We start from the raw sequence: 21,811 nt of genomic DNA on the forward strand, positions 1-21,811 counted from the left end.
TGGCTGGCTAACCTCTGAAATGCCTCTCCTGTAGCATTTCCCTTGGAGGGGATTGCTCACTCTTATTCTATGACCTGCTTATCTCCAGAGAGATCTCTTTCTCCCTTCTTCCTTGAGCCCCATCTTATTCTGGTGAGACGTCTCTGCTTGGCTACCTACTTTGACCACAGAGCCCTGTCTTAACACACGTGCCTCTGCAAATGGCTTCAAGAGCAAATGCACCATTTTCCCTGTAAGCCATGTCTGAAACACAGCTTCTATTCTTCCCCAGCTTTCTTGAGATATGGTTCCCATACCCTAGAAGTCTCCCACTCAAGATGCACTATCACGTGGCCTTTGGTCTGTACATAGGTGTGTCCTAGAACAGCCATCTCCTAGAGTGACTCCTTACCTTTAGCACCCCCCCACATCCCCAGGGAGCCATGAGGCCCTTTCCCCTTTTCTCTGTGTATTTCCTTATTCTGGTATTTCCACAAACTGACTCATTTGATGTGTAGGTTTTTATGTCTGCTCTCTCCCACCTTGAACTTCTGAAGCCCTTTGGAGTTGTTCATTCTGAGGATTCTTGACTGAAAACAAAACAAAACAAAACTGCAAATTTTACTTACCCTAACCAGGGCAATTTCACAGCCCCAGACATGTCAGAGATGGAATGGACTCATGTAACTATGGGGACTCCTTACCCACAAGGTTACTCACCTAACCTCCTCCCTCCTTTATTTGAGAGAGGGTTCTACCTACAACCAGCAACTGAGGAAGAAGAAAGGGAATTCTGGGAAAGGACTCACTGATGAGTGTCCACAGCTGTGTTGTGGGAGTGTTTGCAAATACAGCCATCACCATCATTGAAGCCACATGAGGAAGTTTCCAACAAGGGCGGGCTTCATGGTGCTCCAGTCTCCCACACTCCAGTCTCACCTTTGGGCAAACGAGGTGAGGTCAACTTGGTCCATTCTCTCCGCTTCATCCTGTTCAGATGTAGCTTCCCAGTTGGTGAAGACAGAGTTGGATGGGAATGGCTATTGTTTCTACCCTCCCCACTCAGCCACTGCTCAGCTGTGTGGGCACATTATCAGCCCAAGGAGACAGGACCCAATGTAAAATTGCAGCAACAGCAGCCTCAGGTTGGACTTTGTGGAGAGGTTGGGACTAGAGGCCCAGGAAGCAACATGGAGTGGGAGAGGATTTCCACTCGCTGATCCTGTGTCCAGGCCTATCTCTGTCCCTTGAAGTCATCCCCCCCCCAATGCTGCTGTGGGCTCTGAACTTTGAACCAAAGGCATTGACATCAGGAAAGAACACAAAGACTGTCATGTGACTCCCTAGGGAAATACAGAGAAACATCTTTTTGCCCCAGACATAGAGTCCAGACAGACTAAAGAGATTTACATCCAAGTACAGCTTGGTAAATTAATTAGTTTATTAGTGTTATTATTCACAGGAACATAGGGGATGCACAGTCAGCTAATTCACCAAGAAGCCCACCCCCTGGCAACTGTTTGCTTCTTACATAATATCAGAGACGAGAGGAGCTTAGGGAGGTCTCCATGATGGAAAATTAATATAATATGAGAATTCAGAGCAGATGGCCACAGCTTCTCTGCTTCGAGATAGCAATGGCTATTTCCAACCTGGTGGAAAATGCTATACTACAAATCCACATGTATGGAAGCCTGTCCTCATCCAAGTGTCAAAGCAGAAACCATTTAGACTATACTGGGGTCTGGTCTCAAATCCTGTGGAGCCAACACCCTGCCTGATGTGTCCACTCTGAACCTGTCTCTGGCTCAGCCTCTGCCCCCGGACACAAGCTTCTCGGCCTGTTCCACCTCCCACTTGTCGCTATCATCTTTTGGAACAGCCTGAGCTTGGGTCCCTCTGGCTGGAGCAGCAGTTTCTCCAGCCAATGCCCTTGTTCTCCTGGCTGCCCAGCGTGGGAAGAAGATTGAACACAATCGGGCTGGCTATGTGAGGACTCATCTCTGCCCAGTATCCAACGTCCTGTGCCCTTGGCCTATCAGCTTGGATCATGCATCCCACACCTAGTGTCCTGCCTTACTCAGGCCTGAGGCTCTGGGAAGAGTTCATGGGTTGATAAAAATCAACTCTCAGAACTTTCAAAGAGCAAGGCTGTGCTGGTGCCACACCTGTCTCATTAAGTTGTGGGCTTGAAGTTTTTCAAAGCACTTTGTCATTATCTGTCAGAGGTGGGTAGGGCAGTGCCCTTATCTCTAAGATGAAGAGACGCTGCCTGGCGTCCATCCCTACATCCAAGCTACAGCCACTTATCCCTGTCCATGCTGGCGTCCCATGCTGTGCCACTTCCAACAGGGAAGGCTCAAGATCTCCAATAGCAATGTGAACTCTGCCCTTCAAGGCCGGGGCCCCAATGTAAATGAGGCATAGCTATGGGGGGGGCCCCACTTTCCCTTTGATCTCCAGTTGGGTCTGGCTTAGGCAGGGGAAGGGGACAATGGCCTTCATGAAATTCAGAAAGAAGCCCTCTGTGTGTGTTCTTCACTGGGTTAGCGCACATCACCTCTTGGCTGTGGCCCCTGAATGGGCTGTTCTTACACGGTGCTGCACCTTGCAGAGAGGCAGACCTGTCCTGTTTCTGTGATTGGCTCTGTTAAGGTTGTGTTAATCATCACTCTCCCCTCTTCAGAAGTGAGGGGAGGTCTGTGGTGTGGTGTGCTATGATTTGGCCAGCTGCAGGCAGAAGCGGGGGGGGGTAGAGCAGAGGGCCCTTGGTAGAAGGCGGCTCTGGGACCCAGAACTGAACACTGCCTACACTGTCCTGTTTGAGTCCTCTCAGCACATGGGCGGACTGCCTGAATCGTAGACCAGGGCTCATACAAACCAGCCTCCTTGTGAGCCTGGGGTCTTGCTTAAGAAATGGGGCCTGCAAGCTCCTGGAGTACAATTGAAGTGAGGGATGAGTGATAATATGAACAAAGGAGTCAAGACCATGATGGGGAAAACCACAGAATCAGCTAGTGAGAGATCACTGACTCAGGCCAGACAAATGGGGAACCTGCATAAGACTGAGCTAGACTCCCTTTAATACAGGTGACAATGGTGCAATTGGGAAAAGATATGAGGTCACTGGCAGTGGGTCCAAGATCTAACACTAATGCACAAACTGACTTAGTGGAGCCCATTCTGGATGGACAGATACCTTGCCCAGCCTAGACACAGGGTGGGCAGGGGGTGGTGGGGGGGTGCCTTGGTCCTGCCTCAACAAGATGACAGACAGACTTAATAGACTTCCTAGGGGAGGCCTTACCCTCTCAGAGGAGCAGATGGGAGCTGGGGAAGCAGGAACAGGAGGAGAGGAGGGAAGGGGAACTGGGAATGGAATGTAAAAAGTAAGTTAAAAAAAATTAAAAGAAGAAATGTGGTGTACAATAGGACAAACACAACACATTAGGTGACAAAGTCAGAATATGCCAGTATCTCTTCAACCTCTTCCATGCAGAAACCCCACACATGCAGAGACTGAGACTGAGGGAATTTCCTTCACACAGTGTGCTCATCACATTGTGGCTGGGTCACGGCTTCTCTTGTACAGAATGTTTGCAGTCCCCAACCAGGCCCCATGCTTTCCACAGGTCTCTCCTCTGATGCACAGAGCTCTGCTACAGTGGAGGTTGTCTGTGGAATATTGGCTGCCAGCTCTCCTCAGGCATCTGATCCCTTTGCACCAACACCCTTCGGTATTTTACAGGTCCTTCTAAGGCCCTGACAGAAAAGCCAACACAGATTCACAAAACACAAGTGTCTTACACTTCAAGCTATGTGCTCATGACTATCTCCATGTAAGAGCTCATCCTGGGCAAAATTAGTTACAGTGTCATTGTGGGTGTGTAAGCTGCTAAAAAGCTAAAGGGAAGAGAATCTGAGGTAATAAGTCTTACCTCAGCACTTCTGGAGGTTTCTACACACCAGAGGTTTGTGAAGCATTTACCTCATCACCCCGACTGAGAGTCACCCCCAGTAAGTAATTCAAAGAGACTGGATTGATCTTGCTTTGTGGATGGAAAGGAAATGCAGCTTTCAGTATCAGGCAATATTTGTGCAAACCTTTCACACAAATTGTATTTACAAATCTTCAGCATAATTTTGTGTGCGCTATGGACTTTAATCACAGTTAAAATCAAGCTTGGTAAGTTGTAAAACAGGAGCATGTGAACGTGTAAGTGAGCAATGGAACATGGAGGTTGAACCATCTCATACCCAAGTGAAAAGATGCATTGGCAAGTGCATATTTAAAAGATATCACTCTCAGGCAGAGAATCCTTTAAGGAAAGATAGATGGCAGTGAGCACGTGTGAGCAGCCACCTTCCAGGAGCCCCATGCACACTTCGAAAGCCTGCCCTATCTAGTGGTGCAAGTTTGCCAGGTGTCTGAGAAGTGTATTTGAGAGTCAGCAGATAATAGATAGGGCCTGACTACTTGCACACCTGCCACACTTCTATAACACCACTACCATCCACACCTGCCACACTTCTATAACACCACCATCCACACCTGCCACACTTCTATAACACCACCATCCACACCTGCCACACTTCTATAACACCACCATCCACACCTGCCACACTTCTATAACACCACCATCCACACCTGCCACACTTCTATAACACCACCATCCACACCTGCCACACTTCTATAACACCACCACCACCATCCACACCTGCCACACTTCTAAACACCACTACCATCCATATAGGCATTTGGATTGCTTGCTCTTTGTGGCCCCTTCAGCTTTTAGGTGGGGAAAACTCTAAACTGAAAGTAACATGGATCAATGGCTTGTTACCTCTCCTCAGTACCATAACCGGCTTCCTCCGTGTCTTGCTGGCAAATCCCTGTGCCACATTCTTTCCCAGAGTTCCTATCTCTGCCCGGAAGTCCCACATATCCTCTCCTGCCTAGCTACTGGCCATTCAGCTCATTATTAAAGCAGTCAGAAGGTTCCTTGGGCAGGCAAGGAAGGACAGAGACACGTCTTCACACAGTGTCATCAAATATCCCACAACACTCACAGCAATGGGGGGCATAACTGAGAAACAGCTGGCTCTGCTGGACCCGGTGTCCTTCTCTCTCCCATAACCTGGCCTCACAGCAAGGAATGAGAGCAGATGCCCACCCAGATCCACCAAGACCAGCACTGGGAGAGCACGCCAAAGCCTTGTCCTGAACCGGGCATCCACAGTGCCGAACACCTCCACTCAGGACAGCAGCTGCCATGTCACATGCAGGTTTCTCAGGGTCACTTTCCCCAGGTTTTGTAATATAAAATATTATCTTTTGTGACAATGATGGTCCTGCACGATTATGCAGGAAAGTCAAGAAGTACGAGAAAATATCATCTGGGAAACACAACCCCTCCTCCCCCATTCCTTCTTCTCTGCTGGACCCGATGAGCTGCCTTTTAAGCTACTGCTTAGTTTTATCAGAACTGTCTCGTGGCTGTTTCCCCCTGTGCTTGACTAGCATAATTACATTCTTGTCTGATTCTCCCAGTGCCACATGGGGCTCAGAGTCACTGTTCCCTTCTCCAGGACATCTAGCTAACTATTCCAGGGAGCTTTCTCCAGAGGGAGATAGAAGCCTTCCCCTCTTGGACTGAAACTGAAATGCCTTTCACAAGGCTCTTGCCAGTTTACACTTCATCAGGGTCAACCACCTGAGGAGACTGAGATACTGAAGGCCAAGATTAGCACCCCCCAGGCCAGTGGGACATGGTTGGGAGTTTCTCCTGCAGAAGGCTCTGGTGGTGGGAGAAGCATGATGGCATTCTGGCTAGGTGGTCAGAAGTCTACTGCGCCTAAATATATTACCTCCTACTCCCGGTGATAGTAGGACTCACTAGCCTTGAGTATCCACGATGCACCAGCAGGAAGTGGTCTTGGACACAGTCTGTCTAGACAGAGCAATACCAGATATCCAAGATAAGAAGTGTCAGCTCATAACTTTCTCACAAGGTTCCTGGCCATCTTTAGATCAGAAGACTACCTGCCCATGGGCCATCTGTTTCCTAGTGACCAGGCCCACAAATCAGCACCCCTGTACAATTTCAATAAATTCTTGGGGGTAGGTCTTGAAGGGTGGTCCTCATTGAATTCCCTCAATGTCAGGGTGTGCCTACGGCCCAGCATGGCAAAGGAAGACTGTGTGGGACAACCTTCTTCTTCCATTTGTCCCTAATCTTCACATAGATGCATCCAGTACTTGCTTTGGCAAACACACACACAGTGTGTTTGTAAACATATTTGTATGTCTTCCCCAGAAGGTGATGAGCTAGGCTGTGCTGCCCCTCATTTCCTCAACCTGGACCTTGGCGTCTGAGTGCTATCTTCTTTATCTGAACAATGATGTCCTCAGTTCTAAATGCAGGGTTCCGTCCTGTGGGACTCCAGGACCAAAATAGCACCTGCAGGATGCATCGTCTCCAGGGTTGGCAACTTAACTCAGCTTCATCATCCCCAAATGGTCAGAGCTTGTAACTCTAGAATCACAACCAGTTTCATAGCTTAGAGTTATAAAGTTCTGTTGATTTAAAAGAAAGCAGAACTCACACAAAGCTGGCAATGCAATTCTGCTCTCTTTACTTCCCGGGAAGATAGACTCAACTTCCGGCTTATGCTTGTTCTATGTTCCCCCAGCTCTAGGCAATCCATCCCCTTATGTCAGGCAGAGCCACTGAGACCACCGTGGCAAGAAGGGTGAGCACGGCAGAGCCCTGTGGTTGGGAGACTGGTGCCAGGCAAAGACGGGATGGGGACAAAGTGGATTAGGCCTGGCCTGGCCCCTGGGGGCAGAGGAGGCTGGTGGACCCTGCACCAAGCGAGAACTGTGAGGTCCTGAGCAGAGGTTTTCTTCCAGATTGCCACATGAGACAGTGTACGTGTGTGCTCTTGTTCTCATTGGACTTATCTGCTTCAGCACTTAGGGACTCTGACACCTGTTCTTGGTCACAGCCTACCTGAGAGGCCAGTGGGGGCCCCTCAAAGTGGATCTTGTACATCTGGGCTCCATCCTCCCACAAGTCCCTGAGCTTGAAATGGTCAGCTCCCCGCAGCACAGGAGTGACAGGTGTGAGTGAGATGTGACATTACATGTTCAGGAAGATACCAGACCTCCTCAGTGTCCAGAGACGGATGGGAAGCCTTCCACATGGAGGGATAGGCAGACCCTGAACATGTTCAGTTCACTGGCTCAAAGCCATGGAAACCCAGGCAGGCCATGCATAGGAAGTGGAGTATATTCCAGGAGGGCCCAGGAAGTCAGGCCAGTCCTGCTCCGGGCCATTCGCATCCTCCAGTTACCTGCAGGCCAAGAGTGTTTCTTACCTCTTGGTGCAACTGTGGCCTGAGAGACCAGATGGAATTCCATGTGGGTGATGTTGGCAAGGCCCCCAGCATTTCCAAGGTTCTAAGTGCATCCACATACATAAGACACTAGGTAAAAACAACAACAAAACAGTCAGCCCAGGGGATTTGTAAGGTTCTAGACACTGCCCCCACAACTTCCCAGTACACAACACTCAGTGGATTATGGTGGGATATGACGATATCTCCTTCTTAGGTACCTAGAGTTGAGGATGTGGGAGTGAAAGACCAGGGCTCCTTCTACCCAGGGACTCACAGACTTGGCTGCCCATGAAACCTGACTTAGGGTCCTTGTGTCAGCAAGGTTCCACAGAGCTGTTTCTATCAGCGCTGCGCACATTCAGGGTGGGGTCTGGCTTAGGGCTGTTTAGTTGCGAAACACTGGGCAGGTTCCTCACCTTGTGGTTTGGTAATAGGCATAATTATGGACCTCTCCAGTCAACAGATTGATTGTAAGGATAGACCAAGGCAACTATTAGCAAGAATAGCAGAAATCTGACATTGCCCCCACCCTGTCCCAGTGCTAACTATACCATATGTGGACACTGGCACAGAGGAGAGCCTCTGGATGGACAGTGACTGCCAGGAACCCAAACCTCCCTTCCTTGAGCTCTCTTCCTGAGGCCTTCTGATGCGCCTGGGTCACTGAGGTCATGTTAAGACATGCCACTTTGTCTTTAGGGACTCATGGATGAACACTGTACCTAGAATCTCTTGGAGAAGGCCTGGACATCAGGTGGCTGGCCTGCCAGGCAGCTACTGCTTGCCTTGCATACACCTCATCCCTGGATGCCTCCTGACATAAGAGAACCCTCTATGAACATGTGTGTCTTCCTTCCTAGGGCCCTTAGGCCTCAGTGTAGTACTATTCCTCAAGTTAGGGGCTTTGGGCGTTACCTCGTCTGTACTGTGGGTTGTTGGCATTACTTCCAACATTGGGGGAGAGGGGCAACTAAGAAAGAACATGTGATTCTGTTCTCAACACCACGGCGGATCTGAAGCTTTACAGAAGAAACCCTTCTCAATTACTACTGCAATAATATGGCCTAGCTGAATCCTAGAGGCAGAGGGACAGGGCCTTCACTGGAGGATGGTGGTGAGGCTAGCTGTTCTGGATGAGGATGAATACACCAGCTGAGACCATAGAGTTTCAAGTGCATGTAGACAAGTATGGCCAGGTACCACCAGGTCCATTGAGGTGTAAGGCACAAACCTGGGCTGGGTAGGAAGAGATCCATCCAGCAGGTCCCAGAGCATAGACTATGGTCATTCACCTCCTTACTTTCTTATAAGCAGTCACATAGGCAGACAAGAAGCACTGCCTCTGTCAGATCAGACAGCCCAAGGTCACAGGTAGAGCAAATACCCGCTACAATGTACTCTAACTCCCGGTTGTCCTTAGACATCCCAGGCCTCAATAATGAATGGTCTAAAAACAGGTCCTTTCCCTGGCATCTCCTCTCCTGCCCTGTTGACATTACTTACACAGCTACAAACCTCACCTACAGTGTTTCCATTTTGGTTTGAAGCTGTTGCTCCCCTTTCTATAAAGGTTTATGTAGCGAGACCCTTCCTATTCCCTTGTTTACCCACATGCATGCATCTCCCATGCTCTTCGGTTCTTTGTTTAGAGTTTACATTCCTCCATGAAGATCTTTAGCCTTCTCTATAATGTATGCACTCTTAGAATTTCCAGCTTTTAATGTCTGAAGGAATCACAGTGTGTTTGTGTGTGCGTGCATATGCGTGCGTGTATGTGTGTGTGTACATGCTCTCACATGTCCACATGTGTACATGCGTGTGAAGGCCAGAGCTTGACATTAGGTTTCTTTAGAGACTCTTACTAAATCTGGAGCTTACCAATTTGGATAGATTGGCTGATATGCAAACTCCAGAGATCCATTTGCCTGCCTATGCCTCCCCCATGCTAGGACTAAAAGCTGGTACTGCCATCTCCAGCTTTTTATGTGGGTGCTGGAAACATGAATTCAGATCCTCAGGATTGTACAGCAATCACTTTCCTGACTGAGCCATCTCCCAAGCTTTGCAAGTTCTTTTTTTGTTTTTGTTTTTGTTGGTAAAATGTTTTAGTTGATGAGTGTTTGATGTTTTGAGACAGGGTCTCACTATGCAGCCTTGGCTAGCCTAGGGCTCTCTATGGAGACCAGACTGGCTTTTAACTCATGGAGAATCTCCTAACTCAGTCTCCTGAGTGCTGGGACTAAAGGCATGCACCACCACACCCGGTTTTGCTGGTGAATTTTTATTATATTTATTATATGTATTTATTAATTGTCTATCTATCTTCTATCTATCTATCTATCTATCTATCTATCTATCTATCTATCTATCTATCTATCGTTTTTGAAACAGCATTTTTCTAATCCTAAAATTAGTTCTGTGGCCTCAAACTCAGAGATCTACCTGCCTCTGCTTTCTAGGTGCTGGGATTAAAGGTGTGTGCCACCATACCTGGTACTGATGGATTTTTAATTTTGGCACTTTAAAGATGTTTGCATTTTTGTCTCCTAGCTCTGGGCATGAAGCCTGATGTCATTTTACATGAATGTGTGTATAATGGAACTTACTGGTTCCTACTAAGATTTTTCTCTTTATTCCTGGCCTTCAAGATATCTGATCCCAGCACTTGGGAGGCAGCGGCAGGCATATGTCTTTGAGTTTGAGGCCAGCCTACATAGCAAGCACTAGGAAAACCAGGACTATATGGAGAGACCCTATCTCAAAAACAACAGGCATCTGTAAAAAAACAAAACAAACAAACAAAGTGCCAGGCATGATGGCACATGTCTTTAATTCCAGCACTCAGGAGACAGAGGCAGGTGAATCTCTGTGGATTTGAAACTAGCTTAGTCTATATAGAGAGTTCTAGGACAGTCAGGGCCACATAGAGAGAACCTGTCTCAAAATAAACATAATACATATGCATGCATATAGGTGTCGATGACATATGCATGCATATAGAAGTCTGTCCTTCTGTCCTTTTATTTCCCATGCATGTTGTTGAGGATCACAAATCTTTGGGTGTGTAGTTTTCATAACATTTGAAAAACTAGGCTATTATTTCTTTGAATATTTATATAATTTCCACCCTTTGGAAATCCTACTTAACAAGGAGTTTCCTCTCCTTTGCAATTATTGGCTGCTGTTATTATTTAAGGAGGGACCTTGTGAGTCTGGCAGCTTACTGGTTTCCTTATGCCTTCTAAGTTTCCTTAGCTTAGGAGAGCATGTTTCAATTTAGAGGAAACAGCTATACAACACACTTAGGAATTTTCCACACTTTTCATACCAAATTCACCCCCCCCAACTTCTTTTCCGTTACCTGTGTCATTTTGGATAGACTCCTTCATTACAACTTTCAGGCCAGCAATGTTATTTTCTGCAACATCTGTTTTTTCTCCAAAATCCCTTGTGTTTCTACATGCCTGTTTAAGCCATCTATCCTCTGTATTTGGAAATGTGGTCACAATGTTTTGATGTCATTGTCTGTGGAATCTGTGTCATCCAGAGATATGTTATGAGTCACATTTTCCTTCTGTGCAGTTTGCCAGCTTCTGGTTGACTCTCAGGCATTGTAGACTGTGCTGGGCAAGGTACTGGGCATCTTACTATAAACATCCCAAGCTTTGCTCTGGGCTTAAGTTATGCGGAAATAGTTTGGCTCTTTGTGCTTCTGCTTTGAAGCCCTCCAAAGTGGGATCAGACAGTAAGCAGCCTAGCTACAATAGTGTGCCTCTGCTGCTGGGGCTGAATCTGATCTCCACTCACCCCCTCTTGAAATCCTGACGCACAGTGAGGGCCTGAGAGCCAGACTGTATTTGAAAATAGGGTCTTTGTAACCACTGAGTTCAGATGAGGTCATTGGTTGGGTCTTACGAAATGTGAACTAGGATACAGATGCTATGAGAGAACACAAAGGGTCATCAACTGGTGCTCTTGCAGGCCAAGGGTCAAAGCTATCAGGGGCAGGGGGAGGCCAAGGAGATGAGGTCCTCTTGTGGCCAGGGGAGCCGGCCTTGCCCATTCTTCTTTTTAGTCTTTAGACACCAGAGCCCTGGGCTGAATCTTTTTGTTTGTTTGTTTAACTCATAGTGGATTTTTTGTTTTGTTTTATTTATTTTTTTTTCTGACAGCCCTAGGAAAACCTGTGTACCTTTGGGGCAAAACTCCTCTGACAGGTGTGATGGGCACTGGGCTTACCCTGTGCAGGTATTGGGATGAGGCCCACAGACTGTCCTGGTAGACAGCTTCATGCCGAGGGACCCATGTCTCCCGTCTTCTTTCAGTAGCTTTAGTCTCCTGTGCCCTCTGTTTTCTCAGCCTCCCTGGCTTAGTGAGGCTGCCTGCTCCACTTGAATGAGCCTTCCTTCCCTGGGTCTTAGAGGCCATTGTAGAAAGTGCAGAGAATCATGTGGCCCTCCTCCCTGCTCGTTTACTCTCTGGCGGTGTCACCGCCTGACACTTTAGAATTGGGGTGGGCGTGTGACCCCAGCCTTCTTACCACACTGTGTCTGAAAGCAGAGGTGTTAGAACATTTGAACAGAAAATTCATGTTTTATCGGAGCACAGCATCTTTTTTTTTTTTTTCATATTTTTTATGAGTCGGCTTTCCATTTTATTGATCAGGTATAGTTACATATTGTTTTTAAAAACCTTCTGCTTGTAGTGTATTCATTTTTGTCATTTTTCCTATTCTTTAAAATACAATGCTTAGTCTACTTTTTGTTTTCAGTCACTCTCATGTCTCAATACAATAGTTATTAAGTATATGAATGAATTTTTGGTTTTGTTGTTCTAGCTAATTAAAACTGTGTATTGTACTATGTAATTTGTCTATACTTTTTTGTTGTTGTTTGTTGGCATTGGCAACATTCTATGAGTGTTTAAAAGACTATATACTTTTGATTTTCTGGGTTTTCTGATTTTTGATTTCTGGGCCTTCTATGTAGACAATACTTTAAATTTGATAACTATGCATTTACCTATGTTTTAATTCACTGAGTAGAAGCTTATGGAGTAGGCAAGTTAATCTCTAGCTGTGTATTTGTTGATGAATTTTAGTTGATACTTTATATTTTCAAAGCTATGTTCATAGCACAGTTCTTCTCTCATGTTGGTCTGAGTCTTCTATGGAGAGTTTACCCTGTCCCCTGTAATGCATTTTGGCATATTTTGACATCCAGAAGTGCTGTCAGACCATGTTTCTTGTTCATATGTGTCTGGCCCAATTCCTTTCTAGATCTTCCTTCCTCCTCTCCTCCATGGCATTTGGTTTGGGGGAGTCTCTCACTGGTAAAATCAGCCACATTTTACATTTGTTCCAATTAAGAACATACTAACTTAGCTAGGCATGGTAGTATATCCTTTAATCCCAGCACTCAGGAGAAGCGATAGGATCTCCAAGTTCAAGGCCAGTCTGGTCTTCATAGCTCCAGAGTTATGTAGAGAGACCCTGTCTTACCACCTCCCTCCCCTGAAAAAGGAACAGTCTAACTGCCCATGCTCCACAGAAATGCTGTGAGGTGAGAAAGCACTGAGCTTGGAGCTGCCACTGCTCTTGACTCACCAACCTTGCCACATGCACTATAGGTTAGCGAATACAGCCTCAACTTAACCCTCCAGAGCCCCAGCAAAAGGATGAGGAGCTAGCTAGCCTGAAATTCCTGTGGCCAAGGGTGGGGCATTCCGCCTGTGAGATCCTGTGGCCAGGGGTGTGGATCTCTGCAAACAGGATTCCTGTGGCCACTAAGACAAAGAACCACAGGTAGGTGGCTGTAACAGTGAACATTTATTGTGTCACAACCCCACCTGTAAGTCTAGGAACAAGGTATGCGCATGTCTGTCCCCTGGAGGCTGAGGGGTGTCTGGCCCCACCCTCCTCAGCTCCTCAGACTAGTACAACCCTGAGGTCTTTGGCTGGTCACCTTTACTTGATGTCAGTCTTCAAGTCCTGTCCACTCCGTATCAGCAAGTCCATTTAAAGTTCTTTATAAAGAAACTGGTGTACTAGATTGAGGCCACACTGTCCACTTTGAATGTGCTTGAATACTAGAAACACTAAGATGTTAGCCCATGGGAGGTTATTTCCAACTTCTGAGGCTCATGTTCTTCACTGACTCACAAAATCCTGTCCTCAGGCAGTGATAGCCCATATAATATTGTCTCAGTCTATAGGAAGATGGACACCAGTTATAGCCTCTCGTCACGAGGCCAAGTGCCTATTGCAGGGGTCAGCCTGGGGCTTCAAAACACTCTTGCTCCTCTGCAAGGGAGGTCAGCAGGGCTGGCCACCTGCTCTCTGTTTGGGGAGTTTCCTTAAGAGTCTATAAATGCTCGAACAAGAATTTATGGACACTCTACACACAAAGAGATGTCTCTGGCCCCCTCCTGTGAACTTGAGGAGGCATCAGAAACAGAGTGACTTCCTTCAGGGATAGTCTGGACCACTTTCCTTGAGCAGTGTGAAGTCCTCCAAGATAGCAAAATTTGGAGTAGGGATGGAGAAAGTCAGAGATAGTCACACACACACACACACACACACACACACACACACACACACACAGAGAGAGAGAGAGAGAGAGAGAGAGAGAGAGAGAGAGAGAGAGAGAGAGAGAGAACAGTACAGCTTACTGTTGGAGCTCCACCTGCCATGCCGGAAGCCTTGGGTTCCACCCTCAGCCCTGCAGAATCAAAAACAAACAGCCCATGTGTTCAGAGGAGACAAAGGAGACAAACTGAACTGTTCTGGGCCCTTGTGCAGGGAGTGAGATGAGGTCAGTTATCACAGGCAAAGCCACAGACCTGTCCTCTGATAAGCAGATTGCCTGAATTTATCAATTAAGTGAAAATCCAAACTTGACCACAACAGACTACATGGTGTCCTCCCTACCCAGCAGGAGCCAGGCTCTTTGAAGGAGGGAAGAAAGAGGAAGCCATAGCAAGCCATCCTTGGCTGAACTGGTCTTTTCTCTAGGCAGTAGATGTCATAGGAGGTGGCTAAGCAGTGTCATTGTTAAAAAGCTGGACATGGTGGCTCACACCTGTAGTCCCAGCACTTGGGTGGCTGAAGCAGGATTGCCATGAGTTAGAGGCCAGACTGGGTTACAGAGTAATTTTCAGGCCAGCTTGAACTAGAGAGAGAGAGAGAGAGAGAGAGAGAGAGAGAGAGAGAGAGAGAGAGAGAGAGAGAGAGAGAGAGCCTGGTGTGACTTCTAGTAACACATCTTTTCTAAAAAAGGCCACACCTCATAATCACTAACAGTTCCACTATCTGGTGACTAAGCGTTCAATTTTAAGAGTTTATTCAAATCACCACACTTGGCATATTTAAATACACATTTATTCTGTCATGTGGTCAGCATCCATGAAGATGCACACTGGATTGTTAATGGAAGCTACTTATTTTAGAAGTTGTTTTAGGTCTGAACTTGTAGTTTTTATACTTACATTTTGATGGTTAAAGAGAAAAGTCTTATTAGAAATTAAAAGTTCCATTTAATTTGATTTAAAAGGCACACATCTTTAATCCCAGCTCTTGGGAGGCAGAAGCAGGGGAACCTCTGTGAGTTCAGAGACAGCCTAGTTTACATAGCAAGTTTCAGGCCAGATAGGGTTACATAGGGAGACCCCGTCTGAAAAAAGAAAAAGAGAAAGAGTTCAAAGAAAGGCAGACAGCAAAGTGTGCTGCTCACTCTATGGAGTTGACCTGGGCAGAGTCCCAAGTCCTGTTCCGTCTGGCCAGGTCCCTAGCTTGTGAGTCTTGGGCAGTTGCCTTTGTTCAGAGGTAAGAAGGATGGCTCCTTGTTCCCCAGGACGCCTCACAAAGCATGGTGGAGAAACGACAAAGCTCTGTTTTAGTTTCCTTTCTACCGCTGTGTCAAAGCACCGTGACCAAGGTAACTTATAAAAGAAAGCATGTGATTTGGGCTCACGGTTCTGAAGGGTAGGCTAGAGTCCATAACGGTCAAGGCAGGGAGCATGGCGGCAGGAAGGCAAACAGCCCTGGAGCACTTGCTGAGAGCCCACATTGCACTCACAAGCACAGGACGAGAAAGAGAGAGCTGACTGGGAGTGGCATGGGCTTTTGAAACCTCAAAGCCACCCCAAGTGACACTGACATATCTCCTCCAGTAAGGCAACACCTACTAATCTGTCCCAAATGATACTACCAACTGGACATCAAGGATTCAAAATTGTGAGCTCATGGGGCCATCCTCATTCAAACACTACAACCTGGAAGGCAAAGGAATGCTTTGGTGATGGGTCCATGGAATCTGAGTTTTTATGGCTGAGATAATGTTCTTTTATCATTCGTTTTGCTTTAAATGAATAAATAAAAAAAACACTCATATTTCCTCCATAAAAAGACTCATCAAGAATTAATGATATGCTGTCATTATATTAGCAGCGCTGAAAACGAGGGGCATATCTGATCTTAATCAGCTGGGTTTGAAACTGCAATGTTTCCTCTCTTATTGGCTGTTTCTTACTGAAAGCACAGAGGGTGGCCGCACGATTCCCAGGGCACAGCCACTGGGGTTGATCCTGGACATGGAGCTTCTGTAGCTTGAGTAGAGAGGAAGAGGAGCCTCAGGGCAGATTCTGGGCTGGTCATTCCCTTTCCAGATGTCTTCATAAACCGCCAGGCACAAAACATCTCCTTTTCTAAGCAAAATACAGTGGGAAGATGGGTTCTCTTTTTTCAATAACGAAAAGGAAAAACAGCTTCTCTCTAACTTCCAAGATGTGCATGGCACGAGAAGGAAAGTGGGGGAGAGGGCAAATGTTGTTCTTTTGTCCCCCCTCCCTGGGGTTGTCCTGTTTGCTATAGCTATGCTCTCAGAGGCCAGGGCTTTCTAGAAGGCTGACACAAGGACAAGGGCCCCCAAACAGAGAGGCTCTTTTTCCTGCTTGGCTTTGAAAGGAAACTAATTAGAGACAAAAGGAAGAGACTTTTCAAGCCCCCAGAAAAAGGCACCCCCCTCCATAGAAAACTTCAGAATAAAAGAAGGAGGTGAATCCTCAAAGGGCAGAGATAAACCCACTCTTGTCCTCCAGGGGTAGTGGCTCTTGCCTCCTCGCTGTGGTAAATGGCCTGAGGGACACAGCTAGCGTCTAAAGACAAAGCCCTTGGCCAGCTGTCTTCTTAGGCTTCTAGGAAGATCTCAGCCATCTTTAGTACCTCACACCCAGCAGCCAAACAGCCTAGGATAGACATATTGATCCTGCCATCATCGAGGGAACTCCTTGTTCAGATACACGAGACAGTTATCTACCCACCCCTCAAGTTACCCTTGATAGATGTCCAGGGAGGACAGAAGCCTCTGCGCGAGTGTTCACTCTGCCACAGGACACAGTTACTGTTTATCCCTAGCCAAGACAGTGAGAGGTTAAGGCAGAGCATAGCTGTGTGGGCCATCCACACTGTCTGTCTACCTCAGGGTGAAAGGGGCAGCCCAGAATACAGAAAGAATGGAGAGGGACTGGCTGGCAACCATCTACAGGAGCCTCCCTTCTCTCACAAGTTGTTTTATGCTTTGCTTGGTGGTGAAGGCAGAAGGAGGGAAGTGGTAGCTCATCCTGAGATGTGGAAAAAGATGACCCGGGGTTGAGGGGGCAGAGCTGGACAGAGCCATGGTTCTAGCTTGTTGACCACAGCAGTATGAGGAGTTCCCTTAATCTTTCGGGGGCCTTGACTTAGGTAAAAGGAAGGCACTCAGAGAAAGAGCATGGGCGTGGGCTCACTGGAGTTATACGTAGGATGTTGGTGGATTCTGCAGCTATCATCTAAAGCATGGCTGAAGAACACAAATGAGATCACAGGGTTATCCCTGCGGGGCACTGACGAAATTACAATAGATACAGCAAAACCTTACCTCACAGGAAAGCAGGGAGATAGAGAATTTATTTATAAACAGAGCTATAAATAATGATATCCTGCCTAAGGTCACATCCAGACCTTAAATCTGGGTCACTGCTTTTTAACATAAAATAACTGCAGACAAAAGGAAATTTGTATGACAGAAACTTCCACAAAAACAAACAAACAAAAACAAAAAACCAGGTGGTGATAGCACGCGTCTTTAATCCCAGCACAGCACTCAGGAGGCAGAGGCAGGCGGATTGTGAGATTGTGATTTGAGGCCAGCCTGATCTACAGAGTGAGTTCCAGGACAGGCTCCAAAGCTACACAGAGAAATCCTGTCTCAAAAAACCAAAAAAAAAAAAAAAAAAAAAAAAAGCTGTGCTGAATTTTTAGTTGGCAAGAATTTTGAACTGGATGAGGGGCTCCACTTCCTTCCTGTGTCTTCTGAATTTGCTGGTCTTTCTGTCCTGTCTCAGTCACATTCAGCCACCACATAGGACCATGTGGCCATGCCACAGCTTCTCTCCTCATCCTCTGACCAGAACGCCCACCATGCCTTTCCCACTCACAGCTTCCCACCTGAAACCACTCCTAGGCCTACCTGGCCCTTCCTTCCATCCACTCATTGTCTCACTCAAAGCTCAGAAGATGAGGAAGACTGAGTGGGTAGTGGCGATCCGAGAAGCAGCATGGTTCCGCAGGGCCCTCCCAGCAACTGCACAGTTCCACACACATGCACACGCATGCGTGTGTATACTCACAGGCGCACACACATACACTCCAAACCCACACCTGTATACTATGCAGAGTGACTTTTCATGGTTCTGCTGTCAACCAGAAAGCAGAGGACACCTTCAAGGCTGAAAGCGAGGACCCTACACCTCTCTAGAAGCCACGTATACAAATATCACACAGTTCTAACCCTCCTCACTGCCCAATGTCAAAAGCTAGAGCCGTACCTGGTGACTGGGGAAGGACCTTGCCCGGGGCAGGACCTTGCCCGGGGTAGAAACATCAACAGACAGCATAGCTTTGTTGCTTCTGGAGAACACTGACTACCAGGTGTAGACAGGCTCCCCAGAAGTCCAGCCAAACCATAGTATTCTATATAGCAAACACAGACCTGTCCTAGAGTCACTTGAGGCCACTTGGATACCCACATACTTAACAGAGTCCCTGATGGGGGTTTCTGCTCAACATGGCTCTGGAAGGAGAAGACCCACATAGCAGCATTCAGCAGGACCGTGTCGGCTCAGGGCTGGTCTGTTTTGTTTTAGGGTACACCAGCCTATGGCAGAAGCATCATCCTAAGTCAGCTGGATATGAGGTGTGTTCCCTGACCATGCAGGATCCTCAGTGACAGCCTAGGCATCAAAACAGAAAGCACAGTCCCAAACCGGCCACACCTATACTTCCAAAACCGTCTTAGGATCTGGGGCCTTGGCATAGCACCAGTTTCTGGAAGTCTTCAACCACCAACACAGCCTGTCTGGAAGATGCCCAGCAAGGACAGGGTTCCTCTGGGCCCAGGCTCCCTGCTATTCCCCACTAGCTACCAAGGTTCATCAAGTAGATTAGACCTGACAAAAGAGTTAATCCTGTACCAGACAGTTTGGTGGGTTGAGGAAGGAATGCCTGGCTTCTGACACAGCCTTGCCCTGAGATAGGGCCCTGGAGTGAATTTTTGTCACTCTCTGACTAAACTTGATGAAAATAATGTCCAAAAGACACCTTGAGAGGTAGCCTGGGCCTCACCATAGAGTGTGGACATAGGACATGGCAAGACTCTAGACTTTCACTGTGAGTGGATAGGTGAAGTTGTGCTTGGGGCAGGGAGAACTGGGGTTTGGGGTCTCTGTTGGGGTTCTGACTGGCTGAGTATCAGCTATGGAAGAAAATTAGTGCCTTCCATTTTGTTTTGACATGGCCTCTTATATTCCGTGCTGTCCTTAAACTCTAACTTGATATGTAGCTAAAGATGATCTTGAATTTCCGATTCTCCGGCCTCATTTCACAAAGTACTAGAATCGTAGCATGTACTAGCATGCCTAGTTTACAGGTGCTAGGAACTGAACATTTAAAAACAGAACTGAAGCTAGGTTGTTCTACAGCAGCCAGTCGGCTGTCTGTTATGCCTGAGTCAATCAGAAAAGACTAAAGTTGTTTATACAAGAGTCCTAAAGGAAATGTCTTAAATCACAGTGGAGTCAGTGAGGCCTGGGCCTGGGCAGCTCAGCAACTTATAGTTTCACTCTGTTTCATCAAGGTTTGTCCTTGGTAGACTCTCACAAAATCAAAACACTATGTGTTCATTATAAATTAAAAAAAAAAAAAAAGGAAAATATTAGATGCCACCCAAAAGAAAATAGCCTCTTCTCTATGCACTTACACAAATGGCTTAGTGTCAAGTATCTGTGGCTCATCTTGAGTCCCAAGCTAAGCTAGTCCTGAGGGCTCTCTCTCTCTCTCTCTCTCTCTCTCTCTCTCTCTCTCTGTGTGTGTGTGTGTGTGTGTATGCGCGTGCGCGCGCGCACTGACTAGACTTATTGGCTAGACTGACTGGCTAGTGAGGCCCCAGGGCCCTTCTGTCTCCACTTCCCCCGTGCTCAGAGATTACAGATATATGTCACTGTGTCTGGCTTTTTGATGGTTAATTTCAGCGGATGGTTTTAGTTTTAGCATTTTAATTTGAATAAAAAGTGTTTTCAGTGTTCCTGCTGTTTTGTTATATTGTGTATAAAATGAAACACAACCATTTGAAATCATGTTCGGAACATCCAGCCTCTGTCTTTATTCAATTTTACATCTAGAAGCTTGCTTCCTTTTAGTGTGTGGCCATTTTATCTGTGGCCTCACTGGAAAGTCTGAATGTTGGGCGCTCTACAGAAAAACATCAGTAACAGATGATGTATTCCATCCAGAGGTGACCAAATCCACTTACAGGACAAGACAAGCTCTTAGTCAAGGAAACAGCATCAAGAAATTCAAACACCATACAAAAAACAGTCACAGACTAGAAGCCAGTGGCAGGTGAAGTGGCTATAGACAGAAGGACATAGGGTCCAGATGAAGCACAGACCATTCCTCAAATCAAGGGAAGAATTAACAATATAAAAAGAGAAATACTCTAAAAAGAGAACACCATAGAAATAGAGGGAGTAGAAATATTAGATTTGAAAGAAAGAACTATCTTAAGACACAATAAAAATATTCCCACAAGGCTTCAGAAGATCTGCCAACAGAACCCACAATGAAGTCTCCAAATAAAAAGAAAAATGAGGGCAGGGAAAGCTGTAAGACATGAGAAGAGAGGAAGAAAGATTAAAACAATACGAAGTTTGTTGTTGACTTTGAAAAAGCCAAAACCACACACACGCAAACAAGGGTCCCAGCCAGACTAATAAGCCGGTGACAGGGAGTGGATAGGAAAGTGGCCAAGAGTGGGTCTGGACAGAGGTGCCTCACAATCATGTCAGCCAAAGAAGGGACACAAGAACAGGGAGGCAGGAAGGGCAGAGCCAACCAGAATCAACAAGGTGTAGAGAAAGTATAGAGGCATTCAGCTTAGGACTGGTGTTGACAGTGGGTATAGCAAGGCCCTGGAAGCCCCATAGGGACCACCTTAGAAGGGAAGGGAACCAGTGGAGGACAGCACCTTTGTGGGATTTGCAAGACACCCTTCATTGTGTCTCCCATGTGCCCAACTTCCCTCTGTGTTCTCAAGTCTTGAAACTTGCCCTGCAGTGTAGGTGTGGCTCCGAGGGAAGGCGCTGTCCAGCTAGTGAGGACCTTGTATTCCAACACTGGCATTCCTATCTTCTGTATCCCTGGCTGTCTCCCTGGGACCCCGGCTTAAATGCCCAACTTATGCTTACACGGTGTCACAGAAAACACCTCCAACCCCCCACCTCAAGGGCTCAAGCTGCCTCCAGGAGGGGATCCAGAACAGCCCATCTTTCACCTCTGCCTGCTTTGTTCTACACTCTGCCCTGTGAGCCATCGTTGAACCCACCGATGCCCCTGGAGGGTCACTGCAGCTGCACCACACATCACACACCCTTTACCCGGGAGCCCAAAAGAATCCCTTTGCAGAGCAGAGACTTTGGAAGGAGTATAAGGTCCTAAACAGAAGGGTAGCCAAGGCCACTCCTTGCCCAAGTTTTTACTGCCTCCAGTCTCTCCCAGTAAGAACTAGATTCCCTCAGCCTCACTGGGTCCCTTCCTACCCTTCCCTCAGCCCTCTAGGGCCAGGCCCTCATAAAGCCACTCGGTGTACACCGTGTTAAGTCCTGACTCTGGGTCTGAGAGCTTTTCCTGAGATCTAGACTTGGGCCTTGAGTTCCTTCTCAGAGGACTCCCCCATCACCAGGCTCCTGGTCCCATCAGCTCTCATAGAACTACTCACCGTTCTCACATCTCACCACACAGCAGTATCTAGCATCATGGAAGTCTGCTCAGTGCCCAGCAAGATGCTGAGTTGGAGTAAGTGAACATTCTACTTGTGAGCAGAGCATTGGGAAACATTTC

This window comes from Phodopus roborovskii, unplaced genomic scaffold (assembly GCF_943737965.1).
Source record: "Phodopus roborovskii unplaced genomic scaffold, PHOROB, whole genome shotgun sequence".
NCBI lineage: Eukaryota > Metazoa > Chordata > Mammalia > Rodentia > Cricetidae > Phodopus > Phodopus roborovskii.